This window comes from Triticum urartu, chromosome 2A, assembly GCF_056163025.1.
Source record: "Triticum urartu cultivar PI428250 chromosome 2A, HENAU_Tu73, whole genome shotgun sequence".
NCBI lineage: Eukaryota > Viridiplantae > Streptophyta > Magnoliopsida > Poales > Poaceae > Triticum > Triticum urartu.
Genome location: NC_141874.1, coordinates 79,805,385 through 79,816,727, shown reverse-complemented (window position 1 = coordinate 79,816,727; position 11,343 = coordinate 79,805,385). Strand labels below are relative to the sequence as shown.

Genomic DNA, 11,343 nt, shown 5'->3' with positions numbered 1-11,343 from the left:
CATGTGCTGACCCGTTTTCGGGCTGCAACGTATTATGTTGCAGACTTTTCAGATGAGGAGTAAGGTTCGTTAGGTCGTTGCTGTGCAGCTTAGCTATGTCATTGGAGTTGATGGACTCACTTTATCTTCCAAGCCTTCCACTGTTATCGTATTAGATGGCCTTAAGCCATGTTATTGTAATAGGTTCTCTTTTGAGACATTCGCTGTAATAAGTGTGTGATTGCTACTCTGTTATAAATCCTTCGAGTACTGTGTGTGTCAGCATTACCGATCCAGGGATGACACTGAAGCACAGAGACTTGACCATCTGAGGTCGGGTCGCTACAAGATTACATTGAATAGATCTCCACAAGAGAGCACTTGTAGAAAAAGGGCCTATAGTCCCAGTTCGTAAGGGCCTTTAGTCCCGGTTCCGGAACCGGGACTAAAGTGTCGGTGCTAATACCTCCCCCCTTTAGTCCCGGTTCAATCCAGAACCGGGACTAAAGGCCCTCCACATGGGCAGTGCGCAGAGCCCAGTCAGGAGACCCTTTGGTCCCGGTTGGTGGCACCAACTGGGACCAATAGGCATCCACGCGTCAGCACTTCTGTGGCTGGGGTTTTTGTTTTTTTTGAATGGGGGGGGGGGGGGTTGGGGGTTTTGCGGGGTTAATTTAGGTGTTTCATATATTGTGTTAGCTAGTTATAATTAATAGAGAGAAGTGTCCTCTCTTATGTCCATGCTTGGTCGACGCTACGTACTATACATACGTATATAGAGAGGACTAGACACGCTAGCTAGCTAGTAAGCAAACGAAGGAAACAGAAGATCGTCATGAACATATATGCATATATACAGAGAGAAGTGATATCGACCACCTCTCCTTCTCCGAGAGATTGGTCGAACAACAAGTTTTCGTATATCTATCTGACACTACCGGCTACATATATACAATAATTATCTCTTACAAATATAATCATACGGACTCAGGGTCCACATAGAATTCTCCGTCTTCAGGGATCACGTGGTCAAGAAAGAATGCCGCCAATTCCTCTTGAATTGCTCACATGCGAGCTGGTGCTAGGAGTTCATCCCGCTTCCGAAACATCTAATTTGAAGAAGGGGGTCAATACATATATATATATATATATAAATGAATGAAACTCAACACAAATGATGGTAATAAAATAAAATTGTGAATGTTGTTATTTACGTACTTCATATTGTTCGTTAGAGTACCCGCCCCGCTCACAGGTCGTGTGGCGGATGGACTCGCAGATGTAGTATCCACAGAAATCATTCCCTTGTTCCTGCCACAACCACTTTACAAGAAATAGAGGTCAATCAAATTGATAGGCAAGAATGCTAAATGGTATTGATGAAACTAGCGCTTGAATCACTAGGAGATGCGCGGAACATGCTACTATAGTACTTACTTTCGGGTGTCTAAATACCAGCTCCTTCGGCAGTCCCGGAAATGTTTTGGTGAATTTTCTCCAAACCCTACCGGACAAAGAAAACAATTACTTGATATCAGGAAATGAACAAAGTTGCTGATATGGTGGATAATTATCGATTTAACTTACTTCTTGAGGATTTCAGTCATGTCCGCATACTCCTTGGGATCTTTTCGTTTAGAGTCCAAGACGGTTACTACTCCCTGCTCAAGCTTAATCTCTAGGAGAATATAGTGGTAACTGCACACACATGCATAACTCATCAATTACATTACTATAACCTTGACTAATATATAAGGGAAACCGAATTCGCACAAGACAGTAACACTCACCTGAAGTTGTAAGGAAAGAGTATTATATCTTTGTTTTGATTTATTACGAACGATCGTAGCAAGCTGGCCTCGGTAGCTACGGCATGAAGTTTAACCTGAGTTGCATCTATGAGATATGTGTTAATGAACCCAATATCACCGACTTGTCTTTTCTTCAATTCGACGATCTTCAATCTGCATAATATAGTGAGGATGATTATAAATACATGCAATGAAAGAGCTAAGCTATATAGAGAAACTTAATGACAGAAGTAGTACTACTTACAGACAGTAGCAGGCGACCGTTGTTTTATCGAGGGCCAATTGATTGAAAAACTGATAGAACTCCTCAAATGGAATAGGCAACAGATCAATTCCAACGAGGTCATGCTCCGGTTTAACTCTCGCATACAAAGTACTCCTCCCCCCAGAGTCTCTGCATATTTTCAAGTACCAATCATGCAATCTTCGCATCATCGTTGATAGAGATCTTTCATCTTTGACGAGAGGCTTCCCATACTCGTATCTTTGTATCTGCACGTCCATGGGTTCATAATGTACTTCGTCGGGCAGGTAATCTGCAAGATTGCTATAACCAGGCACCATCCTCGGATCATTATCGACGTTGTGGCTAGGCACCTTGAGCGGGGGGTACGATTGCTTCGCTTGTTCGCCGAGCTGGGCAATTTGTTTCCCAGCTTGTCGTTCTTTCAGCCTTTGATCACTGACAGTACTTCCCGACCGCTCCGCTTCGGAAAATTCTTTTCCAATAATGCGGTCATAGTTTCCTTTCGGCGGATCAGACTTCGGTGGTTTTGTCAGGGCAGCTAGAGTGCGCTTCACTTTCACCCGATCTACCTTCTCCTCCGGAGGTGGATGTTTCTTTGCTTTCACCCCTTCAAAGAATTTCTTCACTTCTTCTAGCGCGATCTCGGCGTTCTCCTCCTGGGTCCTCTCGTATGGTAACTTCTCTGGAGTCTTCAGAGAAGGACCGAATCTGTATGTCCTCCCGCCTCTGGTTGTACTGCTAGACGCCGACCGAGCAGACGTAGCGGTTGTCTTCTTTACTTGCTTAAGCGGCGGAGGAGAAGGACTACGACGCGCCGGAGCAGCTGGAGCGGCGGCAGGTCTCTTCCGCCCTTGCTGATGAGGCGGAGAAGGAGGAGGCTGGCTGCTCGGGCGCGTCGGCGCAGGCGGAGAAGGAGGCGGAGTGCCGCCACGCGCCGGAGAAGGAGCCGGCCGAGGGCCCTGATCGTCACTCGCCGGAGGAGGAGGCGGTGGAGGCGGAGTGCCCTGACTCGCCGGAGGAGGAGGAGGAGGCGGAGGCGTCCAGTTCGGAAGGTTGATGAGCTCCTTCCGCCATAGGCATGGAGTCTTCAAAGCAGACCCCAGCCGAGTCTCCCCTTCACCGGTAGGGTGGTCAAGCTGGAGGTCCTCAAATCCCTCCGTTATCTCATCCACCATCACCCTAGCATATCCTTCTGGAATCGGCCGGCAGTGAAAAGTTGCGCCGGGTTCAGTAGGATAAACAGAGCCAACAGCCGCCTTGACCTTCAAATTCATCCATTGCGTCATAAGGTGGCAATTTTGAGACTCCGTGATAGCATCCACGGGATAGCTGGCAGGAGCCGTCAAGGCATGCTCTGGCTGAAGCAGCTCGGTGGAAGCCACGCTGCTTCTGCGCTGAGATGGCGGGGTAGCTTCGGGGGAGGCTTCGGCAGTACGTTTGCTGCGATTTGCTTCTCGTTCCTCTATCGCGTCCACCCTTGCTTGCAGCGCCTGCATTTGGGTCTGCTGCACTTTTTTCCTCCTCTCATGGGATTTGTAACCGCCTGCGTCCGGAAACCCAACCTTCCACGGAATGGAGCCTGGCATGCCTCGTGTCCGTCCAGGGTGCTCAGGATTCCCGAGGGCCATTGTGAGCTCGTCGTTCTCTCTGTCTGGAAAGAATGTCCCTTCCTGCGCTGCTTCGATATACTGCTTAAGCTTACTGACTGGTATGTCCATTTGATCGTTCGTCCAAATGCACTTCCCTGTTTCAGGGTCCAGGGTTCCGCCAGCCCCGAAGAACCAAGTCCGGCAACGGTCTGGCCAGTTATTTGTCTCTGGTTCGATCCCTTTATGAACCAGATCATTCTCACTCTTGGACCACTTAGGCCGGGCTACGAGGTAGCCACCTGACCCCGTGCGATGGTGAAGCTTCTTCTTCGCAGCATTTTGCTTGTTTGTCGCCGACATCTTCTTACTCTTTTCTGATGTCTTGTGGGCCACAAATGCGGGCCAGTGATCTCTGATCTTCTCATATCTGCCCTTGAATTCTGGTGTCTCATTATTTTCGACAAACTTATTCAGCTCTTTCTTCCACCTCCTGAATAGTTCTGCCATCCTCTTCAGAGCAAAAGACTTGATTAATTTCTCTTTAACTGGGTTCTCTAGATTATCCTCAGGCGGTAGGGTGAAATTTGATTTCAGCTCAGTCCAAAGATCATTTTTCTGCATATCATTGACATAAGACACCTCAGGGTCTTCTGTAGCCGGCTTAAACCATTGCTGGATGCTTATCGGGATATTGTCCCTAACCAGAACCCCGCACTGAGCAACAAATGCGCTCTTTGTCCGGAGGGGTTCAATAGGTTGGCCGTCGGGCGCGATTGCTATGATCTCAAACTTTTCATCCGAGCTCAACTTTTTCTTCGGGCCTTGTCTCTTTACCGAAGTTGTGCTCGATTCGGAGGGCTAGAAAAAAGAACAAAGACTTAATTAATATGTGTACATACCAAAACAATGAATGCATCAATCAGCTAGTCAGCATAGGCTTAACTAATATATATACCTGGCCGGACTCAGTTCGGTCACCGGAGCCGTCATCACGGTCTCCTTCTTGCACCGGCATTGGGTCACCGGAGCCGTCCTCATGTTCTTCTTCTTGCACCGGCATTAGGTCACCGTAGCCAGCTTGTTCACCCTCTCCTTCCAGACCATCGATTTCGTTGAGAAACAACGAGATGGCATCACTTCCTTCTGCGATTATGTCCCTCAACAACGCTTCTTTTGTTGCTTCGTCTAGGGCGGTGTCCATAGTTTCTACAAATATTTACAACATGGCAATTATTATTCAAACATGACAGATGGATATATTAGTGCCAAATGTAGAACTAGCTACCTAATCATAGTAAGCTATCGGGAGGGGGTATATATCGACAACGACGACACTACATCATGTTCGAGAGGATCGCCGACGGGTTGGGAGGTTGCCTAGTGTCAAAGGATTCAACAAAACCATGTCTTCATCATTAGGCGAAAGTAACATGTGCATGATGGTACGAAGCTCTTCAAAGTTGTTCTGGAACGGAGTCCCAGATAGGATAATTCGCTTTTTGGTACAAAGTTCAGCAAGAGCCTTCCGAATATCGCTATTTGGAAGGCCTTTGCTGAATTCATACCAAAAAGCGGATTATTCTATCCGGGACTCCATTCCAGAATAACTTTGCAGAACTTCGTACCAACATGCCCTGGTTACTTCTGGCTAATGATGAAGGCATGGATTTCTTCAATACTTTGACACTAGGAAACCTCTCTCGACCCCTCGGCGATCCTCGACCCCTCAAACCCTCGACGACCTTGGAACCCTCGACCCCTAGACGACCCTCTTCTTCCTCTCATGTTCGAGAGGATCGCCGAGGGGTCGGGAGGTTGCCTAGTGTCAAAGGATTCAACAAAACCATGTCTTCATCATTAGGCGAAAGTAACATGTGCATGATGGTACGAAGCTCTTCAAAGTTGTTCTGGAACGGAGTCCCAGATAGGATAATTCGCTTTTTGGTACAAAGTTCAGCAAGATCCTTCCGAATATCGCTATTTGGAAGGCCTTTGCTGAATTCGTACGAAAAAGAGGATTATTCTATCCGGGACTCCATTCCAGAATAACTTTGCAGAACTTCATACCAACATGCCCTGGTTACTTCCGGCTAATGATGAAGGCATGGATTTCTTCAATACTTTGACACTAGGAAACCTCTCTCTACTTCCGGCTAATAAGAAGAAGAAGAAGAAGAAGAAAAGAAGAAAAAAAAGAGGAGAAGAAGAAAGGAATAGTGGAGAAAAGAGATACATGTGGGTTTCCTCTCTCCTCTTTTTTTTCTTCTTTTCTTCTTCTTATTTATTTCTCCTCTTCTTTTCGGTAGAGGAAACCCTAAATAGCTAGCAAGTATTGTGGGTGTGAGATACATGTGGCCTTCGGTGTCGGACACTACATCCACGTCCCACAAGTGACGTGGGCGTCGAAGCCCGCGTCACTTGTGGGATGTGGGTGTAGTGTCCGACACCGACGGTACATGTATCTCACACCGACGATACTTTCTATTTAGGGTTTCTCCTCTACTACTCCTCGACCTCTCGACGACCCTCGTTCCCGATAAAATAAAGAGGAAGAAGAAGAAGAAAAAAGAAGAAAAGAAAGAATAGAGGAGAAGACTTCCTCTTCTTCCTCTCCTCTTCTTCCCCTTCTTCCTCGCCTCTCTCATGAATGTCCGACGTTCTCGACCCCCCCCCCCACACGTGTCGAAGAAAAAAAGAAGAAAAAGAAGAGGAGAAGAAGAAAGGAATAGTGGAGAAGAAGAGAAAATAGATATTCTATTTTCTCTTCTTCTCCACTATTCCTTTCTTCTTCTCCTCTTCTTTTTCTTCTTTTTTCTTCTTCTTATTTATTTCTCCTCGTCTTCCTCTCCCCTCTCGGCGACCCTAGACCCCCTCTCGACCCTCGACCCCTAGGCGACCGACGACCCCTCTTTTTTTTCTTCCTCTTCTATTTTATCCTCTTCTTCCTCTACCGCTCGGCGACCCTCGACGACCCTCGTTACCGATAAAAAAAAGAGGAAGAAGAAGAAAAAAAGAGGAGAAGAAAGAATAGAGGAGAAGATCATCTCCTCTATTCTTTCTTCTCCTCTTTTTTCTTTTCTTATCCCTCTTCTTTTTTATCCTCTTCCTCCTCTCATGTTCGACGACCCTCGACCCCCTCTTCTTCTCCCTCTTCTAATTCATTTGTTCATATGAATATACAAACATTTTCATATTTACAATAATTAATATCACCAAAAAAATCTATGAACAGAAAAAATCCTAATTTTTCTAATCCTAATCTTTTGCATATATACATGAACATAGATATATACACAGAGAACATATGTATACATATATATAAAAAATCCTAATATTCTTCTCCCTCTTCTAATCCTAATCTTTTGCATATATACATGAACATAGATATATACACAGAGAACATATGTATACATATATATATAAAACAAGCATATATATATGAAAAAAAGCATATATATGAAAAAAATGCTAGCTAGGGCGCCGGCCGGACCAGAGGAGGACCGCGGAGTCGGCGGCGAGGATGGCGACGGGGCAGTGGGCGCGCGCTTGGGGTAGGAGACGCGGGCGACGGCGACGGCGGGCCGGGGCGGCGGGCGTCGGGCAAGGGGCCGGCCGGCGCGGGCGACGGCGAGGGCGGGACGGGGCGGTGCGCGCGCGTCGGGGCAGGGACGAGGGCGACGGCGACGGGGGCGGGCCGGGGCGGCGCTCGTCGCGGGCGACGGCGACGATGGGCGCTGGCGACGGCGACGATGGGGGCGGGCGGCGTCGGGCGGGCGACTGCAAGATGAGAATGAAAAATTCCAAAGTGTGGCCTTATATAGCAGAGGCTTTAGTCTCGGTTCGTGGCAGCAACCGGGACTAAAGGTGGGCATTAGTCCCGGTTGCTGCCACGAACCGAGACCAATGGCCTCTTTTCGGCAGCCCAAAGGGCGGGAAGCGAAGCCCATTGGTCCCGGTTGGTGGCACCAACCGGGACTAAAGGGGGGAAATGGTCACGGTTGGTGCCACGAACCGTGACCAATGCACCCTTTAGTCCCGGTTGGTGCCACCAACTGGGACCAATGCCCTTGTGCGCCCCGCGCCCAAAAGTTTAGTCCCACATCGCTAGTTGACAGCGCCCAACACCAGTTTATAAGCTCTGCTGCCTCCTCCCTCTCGAACTCCTCTGAACTGCAGGCCTATGGGCCTAATTTGACACTGCTTTGCTTGTGGGCCTATTGGGCCTTCTGCGGGCCTGAATCCTGGCCCATGTAGGGTTTCTAGTCGTATTCAGGCCGTGGAGGCCCAGTAGGTGGCATTTTTTTTTGGTTTTTTCTTTTTTATTTCTACATTTTTTTGGTTTTTTATTTTTTTTATTTCTTTTTGCTTTTAGGTCACAAAAATTATAAACTTTCTGTTAGTGCCATTAGTTTTAAATTTTAAATAGTTTAAATTTGAATTTTTAAAAATTTGTGTGAATCACTAGTTTATGAATAAATTTACTATAAAATTAGAAATTTTTTTCTATTTATTTTTTATTTCTACTTACAACTAAATACTTACAGTTTTTTAGTGATTTCTTTTTGCTTTTAGGTCACAAAAATTATAAACTTTCTGTTAGTGCCATTAGTTTTAAATTTTAAATAGTTTAAATTTGAATTTTTAAAAATTTGTGTGAATCACTAGTTTATGAATAACTTTACTATAAAATTAGAATTTTTTTTTCTATTTATTTTTTTCTTCTTTGCTATTTATTTTTTATTTTAGGTCACACAAATTATAGTTTGATTTTAGGTCACACAAATTATATTCTTTTTGCTATTGAAGAATATTATAGTTTTATTTTAGTTGATCATAACATAATATTTTAATTGATTGTTTTTATTTTCATGAAAGTTTTGTAGTTCATTCTGTTTGCTATTAATTCATTCTTTGAGCTAAATGACTCTGAAATTGGAAAGCATTTCAAAATGAACTCTGAAAAGGATGAAAGTTGGCATGGTCTCATCATTTCACCCACATAGCATGTTCCACAAAGTAGAGAGGGTTACGATAAAAACTTGATGCACTTCGTGTACAAAATGGACAATCACTTTCGAAGTATCAAAATTTCGAACCATAAGACATGAAAGCATTTCAAATGAACTCTGAAAAAGTTGAAAGTTAGGATGGTATCATAATTTCACCCACATAGCATTTGCTTATTGCGGGAGAAAGTCTTCACTTTTTCTTCGCTTGTGTCATTTGCTTATTGCGCCGTAACCATGGATAATCTTCATTGTTTATCAGGATGCTTGGGTCAGCCTTGACATTGAAGGGAGGAATTTCATGAAACTTTTCATAATCTTCAGACATGTCTGTCTTGCCGTCCACTCCCAGGATGTCCCTTTTTCCTGAAAGAACTATGTGGCGCTTTGGCTCATCGTATGATGTATTCGCTTCCTTATCTTTTCTTTTTCTCGGTTTGGTAGACATGTCCTTCACATAGATAACCTGTGCCACATCATTGGCTAGGACGAACGGTTCGTCAGTGTACCCAAGATTTTTCAGATCCACTGTTGTCATTCCGTACTGTGGGTCTACCTGTACCCCGCCGCCTAACAGATTGACCCATTTGCACTTAAACAAAGGGACCTTAAAATCAGGTCCGTAGTCAAGTTCCCATATGTCCACTATGTAACCATAATATGTGTCCTTTCCGCTCTCGGTTGCTGCATAAAAGCGGACACCGCTGTTTTGGTTGGTGTTCTTTTGATCTTGGGCGATCGTGTAAAATGTATTCCCATTTATCTCGTATCCTTTGTAAGTCAATACAGTCAAAGATGGTCCCCTGGACAACAAGTACAACTCATCACAAACAGTGTTGTCACCTCTGAGACGTGTTTCCAACCAACTGCTGAAAGTCCTGATGTGTTCACATGTAATCCAGTCGTCGCACTGCTCCGGGTGTTTGGAGCGCAGACTGTTCTTGTGTTCATCGACATACGGGGTCACCAAGGTAGAGTTCTGTAGAACTGTGTAGTGTGCTTGAGACCAAGAATATCCGTCCCTGCATATTATTGAGTCTCTTCCAAGAGTGCCTTTTCTAGTCAGTCTCCCCTCATACCGCGATTTAGGGAGACCTATCTTGTTAAGGCCAGGAATGAAGTCAACACAAAACCCGATAACATCCTCTGTTTGATGGCCCATGGAGATGCTTCCTTCTGGCCTAGCGCGGTTACAGACATATTTCTTTAGGACTCCCATGAACCTCTCAAAGGGGAACATATTGCGTAGAAATACGGGCCCCAGGATGACAATCTCGTCGACTAGATGAACTAGGACGTGTGTCATGATATTGAAGAAGGATGGTGGGAACACCAGCTCGAAACTAACAAGACATTGCGCCACATCACTCCTTAGCCTTGGTACAATTTCTGGATTGATCACCTTCTGAGAGATTGCATTGAGGAATGCACATAGCTTCACAATGGCTAATCGGACGTTTTCCGGTAGAAGCCCCCTCAATTCAACCGGAAGCAGTTGCGTCATAATCACGTGGCAGTGATGAGACTTTAAGTTCTGAAACTTTTTCTCTGGCATATTTATTATTCCCTTTATATTTGACGAGAAGCCAGTCGTGACCTTCATACTGAGCAGGCATTCAAAGAAGATTTCTTTCTCTTCTTTTGTAAGAGCGTAGCTGGCAGGACCTTTATACTGCTTCGGAGGCATGCCGTCTTTTTCATGCAAATGTTGCAGGTCCTCTCGTGCCTCAGGTGTATCTTTTGTCTTCCCATACACGCCCAAGAAGCCTAGCAGGTTCATGCAAAGGTTCTTCGTCACGTGCATCACGTCGATTGAGGAGCGGACCTCTAGGTCTTTCCAGTAGGGTAGGTCCCAAAATATAGATTTCTTCTTCCACATGGGTGCGTGTCCCTCAGCGTCATTCGGAACAGCTAGTCCACCGGGACCCTTTCCAAAGATTACATAGTGTAAATCATTGACCATAGCAAGCACGTGATCACCGGTGCGCATGGCGGGCTTCTTCCGGTGATCTGCCTCGCCTTTGAAATGCTTGCCTTTCTTTCGACATTGATGGTTGGTCGGAAGAAATCGACGATGGCCCAGGTACACATTCTTCCTGCATTTGTCCAGGTATATACTTTCAGTGTCATCTAAACAGTGCGTGCATGCGTGGTATCCTTTGTTTGTCTGTCCTGAAAGGTTACTGAGAGCGGGCCAATCGTTGATGGTCACGAACAGCAACGCCTTAAGGTTAAATTCCTCCTGTCTGTGCTCATCCCACGTACGTACACCGTTTCCATTCCACAGCTGTAAAAGTTCTTCAACTAATGGCCTTAGGTACACATCAATTTCGTTGCCGGGTTGCTTAGGGCCTTGGATGAAACTGGCATCATAATGAACTTCCGCTTCATGCACATCCAAGGAGGAAGGTTATACATACATAGAGTCACGGGCCAGGTGCTGTGATTGCTGCTCTGCTCCCCGAAAGGATTAATGCCATCCGCGCTTAAAGCAAACCATGCATTCCTTGGGTCCTTTGCAAACTCATCCCAGTACTTTCTCCCGATTTTTCTCCACTATGACCCGTTAGCGGGTGCTCTCAACTTCCCATCTTTCTTTCGGTTCTCACTGTGCCATCGCATCAACTTGGCATGCTCTTCGTTTTTGAACAGACGTTTCAACCGTGGTATTATAGGACCACACCACATCACCTTCGCAGGAACCCTCTTCC

The 11,343-nt window shown here is 45.7% G+C and overlaps 1 long non-coding RNA gene across 1 annotated transcript; it reads right to left on the bottom strand.

Annotated features, from left to right (window-relative positions):
- Window positions 1–1,551: 1,551 nt before the first annotated feature.
- Window positions 1,552–2,241, bottom strand: LOC147983905 (uncharacterized). The gene is made up of 3 exons (XR_015615018.1): window positions 2,035–2,241; window positions 1,770–1,943; window positions 1,552–1,677 (listed from the first exon to the last, which is right to left on the bottom strand). It is a non-coding gene; the product is annotated as an uncharacterized LOC147983905 (long non-coding RNA).
- Between the last annotated feature and the right edge of the window lie 9,102 nt (window positions 2,242–11,343).